Here is a 16,814-nt window from a genome sequence, read left to right as displayed (position 1 = left end):
TTCTTAGGGAATTCAATCATGGCTTGTTGAATTTCTTATTCTGAGATAGGGTTGTTTTGGTATTTAATTAAGCTTCATTTAACCTGGGCAACTTATAATTTTGTAAATATTCTTCTGTTTCCCTTATATTGTCAAATTTATTGGCATAGATTTGGGCAAAATAATTCCTAATTATTACTTTAATTTCATTCTCATTGTTTGTGAATTCACCTTTTTCACTTATGATACTAGAAATTTGGCCTTCTTTCTTTTTTTTAATCATATTGACCAGAGTTTTAAAATTTTATTGTTTTTTTTTCTTAAGACTAACTATTGGTTTTATTTATTAATTCAATAGATTTTTTGGTTTCAATTTTATTAATTTCTTATTTAATTTTTAGAATTTCTAATTTGGTATTTAATTGGGGATTTTAAATTTGTTCTTTCTCTACATTTTTATTTCCATTTTTAGTTCACTGATTTCTTCTTTCCTCTAATTTATTCATGTAAGCATTTAAAGATCTAATATACCCCCTGACAGGCACTTTGAGTGAATCCCATACTTTTGGTATGTTGTTTCATGGTTGTCAAAATAATTAATTCTTTCTTTAATATGTTGTTTGATTCAATCATTCTTTAAAACGAGGTTGTTCAGTTTCCAAGTAGTTCTGGCCCAATATTGCATAGGATTTTCATTGCATTGTGATTTGAGAAAGATGTATTCACTATTTCTGCCTTTCTGCTGTTGATCATTAGTTTTTTTATGCCCTAGTACATGGGAAATTTTTGTATAAGTACCATGTACTGCAGAGAAAAAGATACATACCTTTCGATCCTCATTCAATGTCCTCCATAAATCTATCATATCTAGTTTTACTAATTATCTATTTACCTCATTAATTTCTTTCTTTTTTATTTTATTATTCAATTTATCAAGATCTGAGAGCAGGAGGTTCCGGTTGCCACTAGTAGAGTTTTTATGTCTTTGTCTTTCTTGTAGTTATTTCAGCTTCTCCTTAAAGAATTTGGATGCTATTCCATTGGATGCATACACACACACACACACACACACACACACAACATATATATATATATATATATATATATATATATATATATATATATATATATATATATATATATAATTGTAATTACTTTATTGTCTATGGTACCTTTTAGGAAGATATAATTTCCTTCCTTATCTCTTCTAATGCTATTTTTGCAGCTGCTTTGTCTGAGATAAGGATTGCTACCCCTCCTTTTTTTCACTTCAGCTGAAGGAAAATATATTTTGCTCCAACCTTTTACCTTTACTCCATATGTATCTTTCTGCTTCAAATCAGTTTCTTGTAAGCAGCTTGAAGGGTTCTGGTTTTAAATCCACTCTGTTATTCACTTAAGTTTTAAGGGAGAGCTCATTCCATTCACATTCAAAATTATAATTGCTACCTCTTTATGGCCTTCCATGCTATATTCCCTCTGTTTGGATTTCCTCCCTTTTCCCCCTTTATCCATATTCCCCAGTATTTTGTTTCTGGATCCCACCCCCTTCAGTTTGTTTACCCTTGTATATCCACCTTCTTCACCTTTCTTTACCCTTTCCCTTTTTCCCTTTTCCCTTCCCCTTTTAGTTCCCCTTTTTTCTACACCTCCCTTTCTCTGTGTTCCCCTTTTAATACTTGAAAGGTAAAATGTTTTCTAGGTTAACTGAGTATGTGTGTAAGTTAACTGTATTCCAAGTCTGATGAGAAGAAGGTTCAGGTGTTTCTCATCTCCTCCCTTCTTCCCCTCTATTATCATAGGTCTTTTGTACCACTGAATGTAATGAGATTTACCCCATTCAATCACTTCCCTCCTTCTATCTCCTTCCTGTCCCCCTTTTCAGGGAGGAGGTGTTTTTAAATCATTCTATCTTAGTAATGGAAAATTCTGAGTATCCATCACTTCTAGTTAAGTATATTTTTTCTAATAGAGTTACAATTCTTGAGAGTTATTAGTGTCTTTTTCCCAAGTAGGGTTATAGTCAGTTCCATCTCATTGGGTAGCAGTCTCGTGGATAAGTCATGAGTGTCCATCACTTCTGGCTAGATATATATTCTCTCTGTTAGAGTTATAATTCTCAAGAATTATTAACAATCTTTCTCTCATGCTTGGATATAGTCATTTTCACCTTGTTGTAATAGCAGCTTTTGTTAACCTTTTCATGTATCTCTTAAAACTCCTGTTTGTGTCCAAATTTTCAATTTAGCTCTGTTCTTTCCATCAGGAATTTTTGGAATTCTTCCATTTCATTAAGTTTCCATCTTTTCCCCTGAAAGGAAGGCTCATTTTTGTGGGATAGTGGATTATCGGCTGCATTCCAAGCTCCCTTGCTCTTTGGAATATCTTATTCCATGCTCTCCAATCTGTTAATGTTGATGCAACCAGGTCGTCCAAGTCTTTACTGTGGTTCCTTGGTATTTAAATTATTTCTTTCTGGATGCTTGCAGGATTTTCTCTTTATCTGATAGTTCTGTAATTTGGCCACAACATTTCTTGGTGTTTTCATTTTTAGGATCTCTTTCTGGAGGGGATTGATTTATTCTTTCAATAACTACTTTGCACTCTCTTTCCATGATATCAGGGAAGTTTTCCATCCTGTAATATTAATTCCAGTCTTTCTTTCTCTTCAATGTTTTCAGGAAGTCCAGTTATTCTCAGGTTGCCCCTCCTCAACCTATTCTCAAGGTCACTGATTTTGCTGATGAGGTATTTTACATTTTCTTCTATGTTTTTCTATTTTTGATTTTGTTTAACTGGCTCTTGCTGTCTCATTAAATCATTAGTTTTTACAGACTCCATTCTTTTTTTTAGAGAAGAATTTTCATCGTTTACCTTTTCCAACTCCTTTTCCAACTGGTCAATTCTATTTGCGAAAGCAATTTCCATTTGACCAATTGAGGGTTTTGAGAGAGTTATTTTCTTTTTGTGTTTGCCCATTTGAGGATCTGAGAGAATTATTCTTATTTTGTATTTGTCCAATTGTATTTTCCAATGATTTGTTTTCTTGTTGCATGGTGTGAATATTCTCTTGGGTTTCTTTTCCCAGATTTTCCAATTGATTTTTAAACTGCTTCCTTATTTCTTCAAGGAAGTCCTTCTGTGCTGGAGATGAGATCACGTTCTCCTGAGAGGTTCTAGGTTTCTCTGTTTTAGGATCTTTTTCTTCCAATAATTTTTCTATGGATCTACCTTATAGCTGACCTATTTTCATTTTGCTAAGACCTTGAATTGTGGAGGGGCTCTTCACAGAGGTTTGCTTTTGGGATCCCTAGAGGCTCTACTCACTGAGTGCAATATCTCCAGCTGGCCAGAAGGGAGTGCTGGAGGATCTACTCAATGAGTATAATTTCTACCATGGGTCAATAGGGGGTGCTGGTTCCTTTCTCTGGAGTGTCTGTGACCTTGATTGAGGCCTTCTCCCTTTACCTGGAGGGAGTGATTTAAGCTGTCAAATACTTTTGTCTTCAATCTATGGGGGGCTTTACCCTGAGGTGAGGTCATTCCTCTCCCTATTTTCAGTTGAGGTATTTCTTTTGCTCACACACCTGTGCTTGGGGCAGAAGTAATTTGTAATTGTGTTGTTCTGGGAAGAGGCTTCAGCTGTAATTGTGGTGTGGACTCAGATTTCCTCTGGACCAGAGGAGCCCAGGGATGGTGTCCGCAGCTCTCCTGTGCCTAAGCTCTCCCCCCAGCCCTGTTGGCAAGCTCCAGACAGTCAGTGCCAACAGCAATACCTCTGCTCCCTATTTGACCCAAGTCCCCATGGTCTAGCCCCATTGCTGATCAAGCATGTCCAGTTCTTGGGCCCTTGGGCTCCTGGGCTCCAAACCTGCCCACTAAGCAGGCTGATCATCAGCTGATCCACCCTCTGTGCCTGCACTCACGCAGGACTACAGAAGACAAATATTGAGGTAGCTGTGCTTTCTCCCGGCTTTCCTTTCTGGATTTTTGTGGATTGGATTTCTGTTAAGAGTTTAGTTTCATATCAGCAGATTTTAGAACTGTGCTTGTTTTCTCTCCGCCATCTTGTCAGGAAGTGATGTTCAGTTTTTAAAATGCCTTTTCAGTACATTTGTTTATACTATTTTTGAGGTTTTGTTTACACTTATGTGGTAACCATTAGTGCATCTGTGATATATTGGAACCCATTTGCTTATAAAGGTTTTTTTTTTTTTTTTATGCTGGCTTAGGATCATTAGCTATAATTCTTTCTCTTTATACACATTCTAGTTTTTTTTCCTAAATAGCCTTCTCTCTTATAATATCCCTGATTTTTGATTGTTCAATTTTTTCCATTAAGTTTTCTTTCTCTTAGCTCCAAGACCAGCCACTGCAGGATGTCAGTCAACTTGCCAGCCTACCATTCACCAGACCCTGCCTCGGTGAAGATCATACAAATGCAAAAGCAAGTCATTATTTTTTGCCTCAGTATTAAGCTGTACATTGCTTGCTATCCAAACATGAGGAAACTTTTGGAAGATTCATTGAATGCTTTATCCAGAATTTCCTGTTTCTTTGTGGATAAGTTACAAAAAAACAAACTGAATCATCCTATTTAGTTAATATCAATGAAGGATCAAATTAATGCAAAAAAAAGAAATATTTGTGTGATAGGGTGATAAGGTAGGACAAGCTTGTCTAATGGACATCAACTCCACACTTGTGTTTGTATTGAAAATAAAATAGAAGAGCATTTGTATAAGTCTTGTTGCTTTTTTTCTTGCTTCCAATAGAGAAAATAATGCTTTCATATGTGACTGGATCATCTATACGCCTGGTACAGGGTTGTTGTGAAAAGTCCATGTTAGAAATTTTGGAAAAGAGGAGAATGCAATTTGTTGATCATATTTCATGAGGTGCTGCAGATTTTAGAATCCTGTTGATTTAGAAATTCTGCAGAGACTGTGAACAAAGTGGCAGATTAAATAGTACTGCTTTTTAAAGTGCTGGAAACTTAGTGCCCTCTGTTGTATCTTGTTGTCATAGAAACTAGTGTCTGCTTTGTTAAAAGGAGCTCAGTTTTTGTGAGCACCTAGTGTTTCCAAAGACCAGTCCAGTGCTATAAGAAACCAAAGGCTGCTCCATGAGCAGCAGGGTACAGTTAGATGCAGACTTTCCTTGGGGGATATTAATAACTGCTGATATCAGAGCTTTGACTTTGTTTCACGTATATTCAAAGCCAATGTCCGTTCAGTGTACTCACCTTAGAATTGAACCATCAAAAGGGAGGAAATTAAATGCAAACTCTTGCTTTTTTGTACATTGACTAATATTTCTATAACTGTATTTTACTGATTTCTCACACAATATTCAAATAGGAAAATTGTATCAGTCATTCCCTTTGGAAAAAATAGCATAATGCTTTCATCCTGCCACAAAAGATAAGTGAGCAGCCTGAATTAATGGCCCCATTCAGATGGCAACTCATGCCTATCTCAGTGAGTTGACCATCTGCTTAACAAAACAACACTGTAGTACAATGAACTCTGGAGAGGGAATATTTGCTTATTTCCAGTATTTTTATTGTTGGTATGCATACCAATGGTCTTATGAAATTTCTTGTGTATTATTCTGTCTATTTTAAATAAAATCAAATATATCTTGCTAACTACTGGCAAGATTCTGAAATCCTATGCAGAAGCATGTGCCACAAGTCTCATTTTAATATCATAAACCTTCCTCTGGCTACCTTTTCCCTACTCTCGCCCTCCCCACCTAGAACCTACAAATTGAACATGATTTAGTGTTGGCTTCTAGTCTTGAATATTGTATTAAAGTACTTAATAAGACTCTGGCAGGTTCCCCCCAATGTAGCTCTCTTATTCTCTAAACATTTAACACTGGTTAAAGAATATTTTAAATTATACTTGTAGGGATGATGATGGTGGTAATGTTGGTAAAACTGTTGCTGATAATTATTTAGTCATTTCAGCAGCTGGGAGTATTTGTGAGACCACTGGACTTGCTGACAATTGGATCAGATCCATTATCTGGAACTTATTGTGAGGTTCAGTGCAAATAATTTTAATTGCATGTGCCTTGGGTAACTCAATACAATGTATGTACTATGGATGTGGCATTGTGATATATAATATTATTCATGTAATATATAATATATAATATATAAAAAAGATGAACCGGAGAAGCTAGGTGGTAGAGTGGATGGAGCCCCAGTCCTGGAGTCAGGAGTACCTGAGTTCAAATCCGACCTCAGACACTTAACATTTACCTAGCTGTGTGGCCTTGGCCAAGCCACATAACCCCATTTGCCTTGCAAAAAAATAAAAACAAAAAACAAACTAAAAAAAAATATGAGTCACAAGAAGCATGATGAGATATTTGGTGCAGGATTCAGTTCATATGTCTCCTAAGGAAACTGCCATTTCCAATGATGATGAGAATTTGAGGAGGGCTGTGTCACTACTGCCAGTAGCCTCTTTGGGTAGGGATTGGCAGGTGCAGGATTTTAGTAGCTGGGTATTTTCTCTTTCATTTTCCTCTCTTCCAAAGAGGCATTGGGAGATATTTAGACTTACCCTTCATTTCTGTCTAGAAATCCTTTGGCTATTTTTGGATTGATTCTTTACTTAGGTTCCACAGACATTCTCTTCTCACATTAAGCCACTTATACTATTCTTTTATTCTCACTCATAGCAATGAACCCAACCATTTACTTTACAAGGAAATTTGAGAATATTTAATGTGTGCTCCCTCCTCTTCTATTCTATTCCTTATATTTTCTCTACTTTATCTTCCATTTTCTCCTCCTGTCCTTGATTCTCTGTAGAAAAAAATAGTCTTTCTCCTCTCCAAAGCCAATGTGTCTATTTGTACCCTGAATGACTGTCCATTTTTAGGAGAGGAATTCCAATATTCCAACATTCCAGCTAGCTCTCATACTGATAGTCATCTCTAAATTTGAATACTCCTCCTCATTTCTTCTAAGAATTTACCCCTTTGATTGCTCTCTCTCTCTCTCTTTCTAATCTTCAAGTTCTTTTCATCCACTGACTTCATCCCCACTGCCTATACAAATGCTCAGATCTCCCTTTAAATGACTTCATTTTACCTTACCGAATCACTGCTATCCTTCATTTATTATCTCTTTAGCAAAGTAGGAAGAGACCATCAATACTGCTTGTCTTCATTTCCTCACTGATCATGTACTTCTCAGTATTTTGCAAGTGGCTTCTAAGGCCACCATTCAAAAACTTCTCTCTTAGGGTTATTGGAAATTTCTTAATTGTTAAATTCATTAGACCTTCCTCAGGGCTCTTTCCTTCTACATCTCTGAACTATTTAACACTATGGAAAAATCCCTTCTTCTGAATATCCATCATATATCATTGCTGTAATTTTGTTTTCATCATATTTATATTTCATCATTTTACCTTGATATTATGTATGGGTCTTCCCAGAACTCTCTCCTGGACCTGCTTCTTTCCTTTTTATCTTCTTTCTTTGAATGATCTCATCAATTTGATAGGTTCAGTTATCATTCTTATGCAGATAATCCATAAATTTACATATCTTGTCCTCACCTTTCTCCTAAAATAAAATCCTATATACTTAACTTCTTGTTATATTATTCCCCTGAATGTCTTATAGTCATCTTAAATAAATATTACCAAAATGGAGCTCTTTGTCTTTTCTTCACTACACCCCTATGCTTAAATACCATATTTCAATTGAGGACACTATAATCCTTCTGGGTGATACAGTAGGTTCTAAATATGGAAGACTCACCTTCCTGAGTTAAAAATCCAACCTCACTTATTGGCTATGTGACCCTGAGCAAGTCACTTAACTCTGTATTCCTCATTTGTAAAATGGCCTGGAGAAGGAAATGGCAAAACACTCCAGTATCCTTGCTAAGAAAACTTCAAATGAGGTCATCTTAGTGATTCAACTGCATGATTTCAGTGACATTTTCAGGTAGCCACATTTTATTATTTTCTGTACTCATCCATAGACAATTTATTGTATTCGTTCAACCTCCACATCTCTCATATTTAATCCATTTTCTCTGCTCATATACAAAGTCCTCATTCTCCTTTAGGCCAACATACTTTCTGGCCTAGACTACTACTTTTGTTTCTCAGATTTTCTTCATCCAGTCTTCCTTCTTTCTCTCTTTCACACAATACATAAATAACTACTCCTAAAGCATAGATCTGACAATACCATTCCCCTAATCAAAAGAAACCTTAATTGCAAATTCCTTTGACATTTAAAACTTTTCATGCCAAGATCCTTTGTGAAATCTAGTTTAGAAACATGGTATACCTGCTCTTAAACAAAAGAATATTAGCACCCCTGATCATGCTCTTTCAGGAAGATGATACACTCAGTCCCTGAGATTCTCGCATTCTATACAGGTTCAACATAGGTTTTAGATCTTTTTACAAATCAAAACAATTGGGGAATTGCTTTTGTTATTCATGGGGATTTTTCTAATCACACCCACATATCAATTTTCAAATATTTTTGTTTATGTTTTTTCAATTTATTTACTATTTTCATACATATACACATGTATATTTTTAAATTACAAAATTTGCCTCCACCCTACCTTCTCACCCCCCTCCCCTCAGTCAGGTTAGCATTGTAGGGACATATTTTGATAAAAATGCATACAAATTAGTAATTTTTGGAATGAGGAATTAGGATTAAGGGAAAGAGATACTTTTTATAAAGTGTTCATCAGATTCTGAAGGGTTGTTTTATTTGTTTGTTTGTTTTGTTTTGTTTTGTTTTGTTATTCTTTCTCTGGATGGGGATAACATAGTCCATAGCCAATCTAATACAGTTGTCCTAGCTCTCTGGACTGCTGACAGGAGCTGCTTCCATTGAGGTCAATTATTTAACAATGTTGTTGATGTGACATTGTTTTCTTGCTTCTACTCCCTTCACTCAGCATCAGATCCTGACAAATAAATCATTTTTGCTTTTTCTCTCTCTATTTGTTTAGAACTGATCCTTCTCTCATAGTATCATCAATGTGGATCAATGTTTATCATGATTATAAATGTAGAACCTATATTTGATTACTTTCTCTAAGGGGGAGTAGGGAGAGAAGGGAGGGAGAATTGATAATTATGAATCTCAAAACTTTACAAAAATTATTAGTCAAAACTAACAGTGTATGTAGTTGGGAAAGTGAAGAAATAAAATATTAAAAATAAAGAAAATGGGATTGAGTCTTTAAGGATGGCAAGGAAATTAGAGGGGAAGAATTAGAACACTCCAGATGAGAGAAAAGTAGCACAAAGATGGGGAGAAAGGGTGTTCTATTTGAGTAGAAAGGAACAGCTATCTCATAACCTTAAGAATCCATCAGAGGGGTGGCTAGGTGATGCAGTGGATAGAGCACCAGCCCTGGACTCAGGTGTACCTGAGTTAAAATCTAGTTTCAGACACTTAATAATTACCAAGCTGTGTAGCCCTGAGCAAGCCACTTAATCCCATTTTCCTTGCCAAAAAAAAGAATCCATCAGAGTGGGGCAACTATGTGGCACAATGGATAGAGCACTGGCCCTAGAGTCATGAGGACCTGAGTTCAAATCCAACCTGAGATATTTAATAATTACCTACCTGTGTGACTTTGGATAAGTCACTTAACCCCATTGCCTTGCCAAAAATAATCCCCCCAAATAAAAAAAAACAGCAAAAAAAGAATCTGTCAAAGATGCAAAACTTGTTGGTAACATTAAAGACATCAAAGTATTGGGTTAGTCTGTGTTTGGAGTAGTTATCACTGGTCTTCTCCTTTCTATTTCAATGAACTTTATTTATGTGCATAAAGCTCAGGAATTTTAAGTGCATTAGAGAAAGAACATTAGACTTTGTTTCAGGAGATAATTGTCTTGAAATTCCACCCTTAACACATACTAGTTGTGCAACCATAAACTTTAGCCTCTCAGATACTCAGTTTAGTTTGCTCCTGTACAAAACCAAAATAATTGTAATATATATATATATATGTATATATATAATAATATATATATATATATATATATATATACATATATATATTTCTAGTCACCACCTTACAGGCATATTGTCAGGATCAAAATAAAGACTGTATATTGTCTTCTAAACCATAAAGAGAACTATGTAACTGTCAGCATAATTCCCATTATATATAAGCAAAACTACCCCCTTGACTTTTATTATTGAAACATAGAACTATTATTTTAGGTCTTTAAGCTTACATTTTGACATCTCTTCCTAGCATGAATTGTTGGAATCTGGGATTACTAACAATTAGTAGAATCTCCTGTTTCAATAGGATTAAGGGACTGTGATAGAATATGCCAGATTTATGCTCATCCTAAAGCAGGATTTGGAATGCAGTGCCCTGCTTAGGTGAAAAAATTTTTGGAAGGCTTGGCTGTGACCATCTGTGATGAATTAGTCCATGGATACCACTAGATACTAGCACACACTAATCTACAAACTACATATTTTAAATTCGGTTTTCAGTCTTGGTGAAATGCATGCTAGTCCCTCTATCACCCTCCTATTTCACCTGCTATAGACTAGTTTCCAACTGGTACGCTGTTAACAAAATTATTAAGTATCAGATTTAATCCAAATGGGCCTGCACTGTGTTCTACTAAAAAAAATATAGCATCCAAAAGACCAATCTATTTGTTCCTGAGTATGTAAGTTAGTAAAACTTTCATTCCCAGATCCATGGTCTCAAGATCCCTTCCTTCCTAGTCTATTGTTAAAACTAGAAAACTAGTCTTCTTTCACAACATTTCTTATTAAAACAAACAAGAGGGATATACTTATGTCCATTTTGGTGATTTAATAGACCAAGGAAACTTAAGCTGGGGTCTGTGAATATACATGCTTATATATACATATAAATACATACATACATATATATATATATATATATTTCAAGTGCTTTGAAATCCATTTATGTGTATGTAAACAAATATAACTGCATATACATGCATGAATAATTTTGATGTAATCAGATATCTTTGAAGTCCTGTGTATTATATTTTATGTGTTTAAAATATTATTCTGAAAGAGGGTTCATAGGTTTCAGTAAAATGCCAAAGAAGTTCATTGCAAACACCAAAAATTAAAGACTTCTACGAGCAAGCATATTTTTTTCAGGTCCAAATAGAGAAACATTTAAGGGTATGCATTCTAAATATAACTGATGCATTTCCCTCTTTCTTATACCTCCTATCTAAAGCAACATATTTCACAATAATTTTAGGAATGGAATGGCTCTTAAAACAAATAAGAATCAGGGAAAGTTCACATTCTGGCTCCAAGTACATAAACAGGGATGATTTTTTTTTTAATTGTTGAGGGGAGGAAATTTGCTTCTTATATGGGCTGAGCAGTTGTAATCATCCTAGGCAAGTAATTGGGTGGTACACTAAGTAGAATATTGAATTGAAGGTAGGAAGATGTAAGTTTGAAGTTTGTCTCAGGCAGTAGTAAAATAAATCACATGCTATTGACGATGGATAAGTCACTCAATATTCAGCCTCAGGTTTCTCATCTATAAAATAGAAATTATAATAATATTACCATCCTCTCAAAGTTGTTTGGGGGATAAATGGAGATTACATGAAAAATATTTTGCCAATATTAAACGTTTAAAAAGTAAATATTGGGATTTCCAGCCAAGATGGTGGAGAGAAGACAGGCAGAGTTCTAAAGTCTCTTGATCTTTCCCCATCGATGATATGAAACAAAGCTCTTAACAGAAATCTGACCCACAAAACCCAGAAAGAAAAGCCAGGAGAAAGAACATCTACCTCAGGATTTGTCTTCCACAGCCCTGGATGAGTCCAGGTGTAGAGGGCAGATTAGCTGCGGATCAGCCTGATTACAGGCTGGATTGCAGCCCCGGGAGTCTGAGGGCCTGAGTGCTGGACCTGCTCAATCAACAGCGGGGCTAGACCACTGGGGCTTGTGTCAACTAGGGAACATAGGCATTGGTGTTGGTGCTGACCTTCTGGAGCTTGCCAACAGGACTTGGGGGAGAGTTCTGCTCCAGGAATGCTGTGGACACCATTCCTGGGCTCCTCTGGTCTAATGAACTCTGAGTCCATGCCTTCATTGTGGCTGAGGCCTCTTCACAGAACAAACACAATTACAGATTACTTCTGCCCTAGGCACAGGTGTGTGAGCAGAACTCACCCAGCTGACAATAAGGGGAGGGATGATCTCACCCCAGGGTAACTGAAGGCAAAAGTATTCAACAGCTTCAATTGCTCCCTTCAGGTTAAGGGTGTAGGCTTCAATCAAGGTCACAGACACTCCAGAGAAAGCAACCAGAACCTCTTACAGGCCAGCCTGAGAAATTGCACTCAATGAGTAAAGCCTCTAGGGATCCCAACACCAAAACTCTATGAATAAGGCTCTCCAACTCAAGGTCTTAGCAAAATGAGGAAAGGTCAGGGGAAAGGTGGATCCATAGAAGAATTCTTGGAAGGAAAAGACCCTAACTAAGAGAGACCTAGAACCTCTGAGGAGAATACTATATGGTCTCCAGCACAGAAAGACTTCCTTGAAGAAATAAGGAAGAAGTTTAAAAATCAATTGGAAAATTTGGGAAAGACAATTGACACCTTGCAAAAAGGAAAGAAATCATTGGAAAATACAAATGGACAAAAAAAATAAGAATAATTCTCTCAGATCCTCAATTGGGTAAATGCAAAAAGGAAATAAATCTCTCAAAACCTCAGTTGATCAAATGGAAAGCTCTTTCAAAAGTAGAACTGACCAATTGGAAAAGGAGTTGGAAAAGGTAAATGAAGAAAACTACTCCCTTAAAAAAAAGGAATGGAGTCTGCTGAAACTAATGACTTCATGAGACAGCAACAGCCTGTTAAACAAAATCAAAAAATAGAAAAAAAATAGAAGAAAATGTAAAATAACAATCAGCAAAACCACTGACCGCAAGAATAGTTTGAAGAGGGGCAACGTGAGAATTACTGGACTTCTTAAAAACAATGAAAAAAAGAAAAAAAGCCTGGACTTAATATTACAGGATCTAGTGATCAAAAATTGCCCTCTTATCATGGAACCATAGGGTAAAGTAGTTTTTGAAAGAATACATCCAAACCCTCCAGAAAGAGATCCTAAAAGGTAAACACAAAGAAATGTTGTGGCCAAATTCCAGAACTATCAGAAAAAAGAGAAAATCCTGCAAGCTGCCAGAAAGAAACAATTTAAATACCAAGGAGTCACAGTAAGGATTGCTCAGGACCTGGCTGCATCAACATTAAGGGATCAAAGGGCCTGGAATAAGATATTGTGAAGAGCAAGGGAGCTTGGAATGCAGCCAAGAATCCACTATCCCACAAAGCAGAGCCTTCTTTTTCAGGGAAAAATGGACATTTAATGAAATGGAAGTATTCCAAAAATTCCTGATGAAAAGACCAGAGCTAAATAGCAAATTTGCACATCAAACAGGATGTTCCAGAGACACATAAAAAGGTTATAAAAAGGAGGGGGGTAAAGAAAAAAACTGCTATCCAATAAGTTGAAACTGGCTATATCTCAGCATGGGAAAAAATATTCTCATAACTCTTCAGAATTGTAATTCTAACAGAGAGAGAATATACCTAACAAGAAGTGGTGGACACTAATGACTTATCCATGAGACAGCTATCCAATGAGATGAGACTGGCTATAACCTTACTTGGGAGAAAGACTCTAATAACTCTCAAGAATTGTAACTCAGATAGAATGTACTAAGCTACAAGTGAGGAATACTCAGAATTTCCTATGACTCAGAAAAAAGGGATTTAAAAAAACCTACCTCCTTAAAAAGGGGGACAGGAAGGAGACAGTAGGAGGGAAGGGATTGAATGTGGTAAATCTCATTACAATAACAAAATACCCATGTTAATGGGGGGGTAAGAAGGGAGGAGATGACAAACATTTGAATCTTGTCATAAGACTTGGCTTAAAGTCAACTTACACACATACTCAGTTACCTAAAAAAAATCTAACCTTTCAAGTATTAAAAGAGGAAAAGGGGAGAGGGGACAGAGAAAGGGGGGAGAGAAACTAAGAAAAGAAAGGGGAGGGAAAAGGGAAAAAGGGAAAGGGGAAAGAAAGGGGAAAGGTGTATATAGAAGGGCAAACACACTGAAGGGGGTGGTATTCAGAAACAAAATACTGGGGAATATGGATAAGGAGGGGAAGGGAAAAATACAAACAGAGGGATGACAGCATGGAGGTCAATAAATAATTAGTAATTATAACTTTGAATGTGAATGGGATGAACTTTCACTTAAAACATAAGCGAATAGCAGAGTGGAGTAAAAACCAGAATTCTACAATATGCTGCTTACAAGAAACTCATTTGAAGCAGAGAGATACATATAGAGTAAAGGTAAAAGGTTGGAGCAAAATATCTTTTGCTTCAGCTGAAGTGAAAAAAGCAAGGGTAGCAATCCTTATCTCATACAAGCAGCTGCAAAAATAGATAGTGTTAAAAGAGATAGGGAAGGAAACTCTATTCTCCTAAAAGGTACCATAGAGAGTAAAGTGATTTCAGTAAAGAATATACCTGCACCGAATGGGATAGCATCCAAATTCTTAGAGGAGAAGCTAAAAGAACTACAGGAAGACATAGAGGACAAAACTCTACTTGTGGGAGACCTGAACTTCCTGCTCTCAGATCTATATAAATCCAATCATAAAATTAACAAGAAAGTAGTTAAGGAGGTAAATAGAGTGTTAGAAAAACTAGATATGGTAGAATTATGGAGGAAATGGAATGGGAATAGAAAAGAATATACATTTTTCTCTGCAGTACATGGCACTTATACAAATACTGACCATGTACTAGGACATAAAAACCTAATGATCAACTGCAGAAAGGCAGAAATAGTGAATATATCTTTCTCAGATCACAATGCAATAAAAGTCATATGCAATATTGGGCCAGGGAGCTATAGAACCAGAACCACTTGGAAATTGAATAACCTCATTTTAAAGAATGAGTGGATCAAAAAACAAATTATAGAAAAAAGTTAATCATTCTATTCTTGATAATGAAAATAATGAAACAACATACCAAAACCTATGGGATTCATGCAAAGTGGCAGTCAGGGGATATATTATCTGTAAATGCTTACATGAATAATGTAAAGAAAGAGGAAATCTGTGAACTGAATATGCAAATAAAAAAATTAGAGAAAGAACAAAAAATCTGCAATTAAATTTCAAATTAGAAATTCTAAAAATTAATGGAGAAATTAATAAAATCAAAAGCCAAATAACCATTGAACTAATAAATAAAACAAAGACTTGGTTTTATGAAAAAAAGCAATAAAATTAATAAGCTACTGGTTAATTTGAGTTAAAAAAAAGAAAGAAGAAAACCAAATTGCCAGTGTCATAAATGAAAAAAGGTGAATTTACCACCAATGAGGAGCGAATTAAAGTAATAATTTGAAATCATTCTGTCCAACTCCATGCCAATAAATTTGACAATCTAAGTGAATTGGATGAATATTTACAAAAATATAAATTGACCAGATTAAATGAAGAGGAGATTAAATACCTAAACAACCTTTTCTCAGAAAAAGAAATTCAATAAGCCATCAATGGACTCTGTGAGAAAAAAATCTTCAGGGCCTGATGGATTCACAAGTGAATTCTCAGAAACATTTAATGAACAATTCAGTCCAATCCTCAATAAACTATTGGGAAAAATAGGGAAAGATGGAACTCTGCCTAACTCTTTCTATGAAACCAATATGGTGCTGATACATAAACCAAGAAGAGTTAAACAGAGAAAGAAAATTATAGATCTATGTCCCTGATGAATATAGATGCAAAAATCTTAATTAAAATCTTAGCGAAATGAGTACAAAAAGTTATCACTGGGATAATACATTTATGTAAGAATGCAGCATTGGTTCTATATTAGGAAAACTGTTAGTATAATCAATTATATCAACAACAAACCTATCAGAAATTATATGCTCATATCAATAGATGCTGAAAAAGCTTTTGATAAAATACAGCATCCATTCACACTAAAAACACTAGAGAGTATACAAATAAATGGACTATTCCTTAGAATAGTAAGCAGCATCTATCTGAAACCATCAACAAACCTTATATTCAATGGGAGAGGTTAGAGGTATTCTCAATAAGATCAGGGGTGAAACAAGGATGCCCTTTATCACCACTACTATTCAATATCCTGTTAGAAATGTTAGTGTCAAGAATTAGAGAAGAAAAAGAAATTGAAGGAATTAGAATTGGGAACAAAGACACAAAACTCTCACTCTTTGCAGATGACATGATGGTATACCTAGAGAATTCCAATAAATCTTCCAAAAATCTACTGGAAACAATTAGCAATTTTAGCAAAGTTGCAGGATATAAAATAAACCCTCATAAAATCCTCAGCTTTTCTATATAGGGAAATCCCTTTCAAAGTAACTTCAGGTAATATAAAATACCTGTGAGTTTATTTGCCAAGGCAAATTATAAAACACTTCTCACACATATTAAATTAGATTTAAATAACTGCGCAATCATCAACTGCTCATGGCTAGGTAGAGATAATATAATAAAAATGACAATTCTACCAAATCTAAACTACATGTTTATTTGCCTACCAACAAAATTCCAAAATAATTTCTTTAACGAGTTAGAAAACATTGTATATAAATTCATATGGAGAAATAAAAAGTCAAGAATTTACAGATATTTAATTTAAAAAAGTGCAAAAGAAGGGGGCTTAGCTCTACCCAATCAAAAATTATATTATAAAGCATCAATCA

Source organism: Macrotis lagotis, chromosome 3, assembly GCF_037893015.1.
Source record: "Macrotis lagotis isolate mMagLag1 chromosome 3, bilby.v1.9.chrom.fasta, whole genome shotgun sequence".
Taxonomy (NCBI): Eukaryota; Metazoa; Chordata; class Mammalia; order Peramelemorphia; family Peramelidae; genus Macrotis; species Macrotis lagotis.
The sequence above is the reverse complement of the archived record's forward strand: the minus strand, read 5'-3'. Positions refer to the sequence as shown.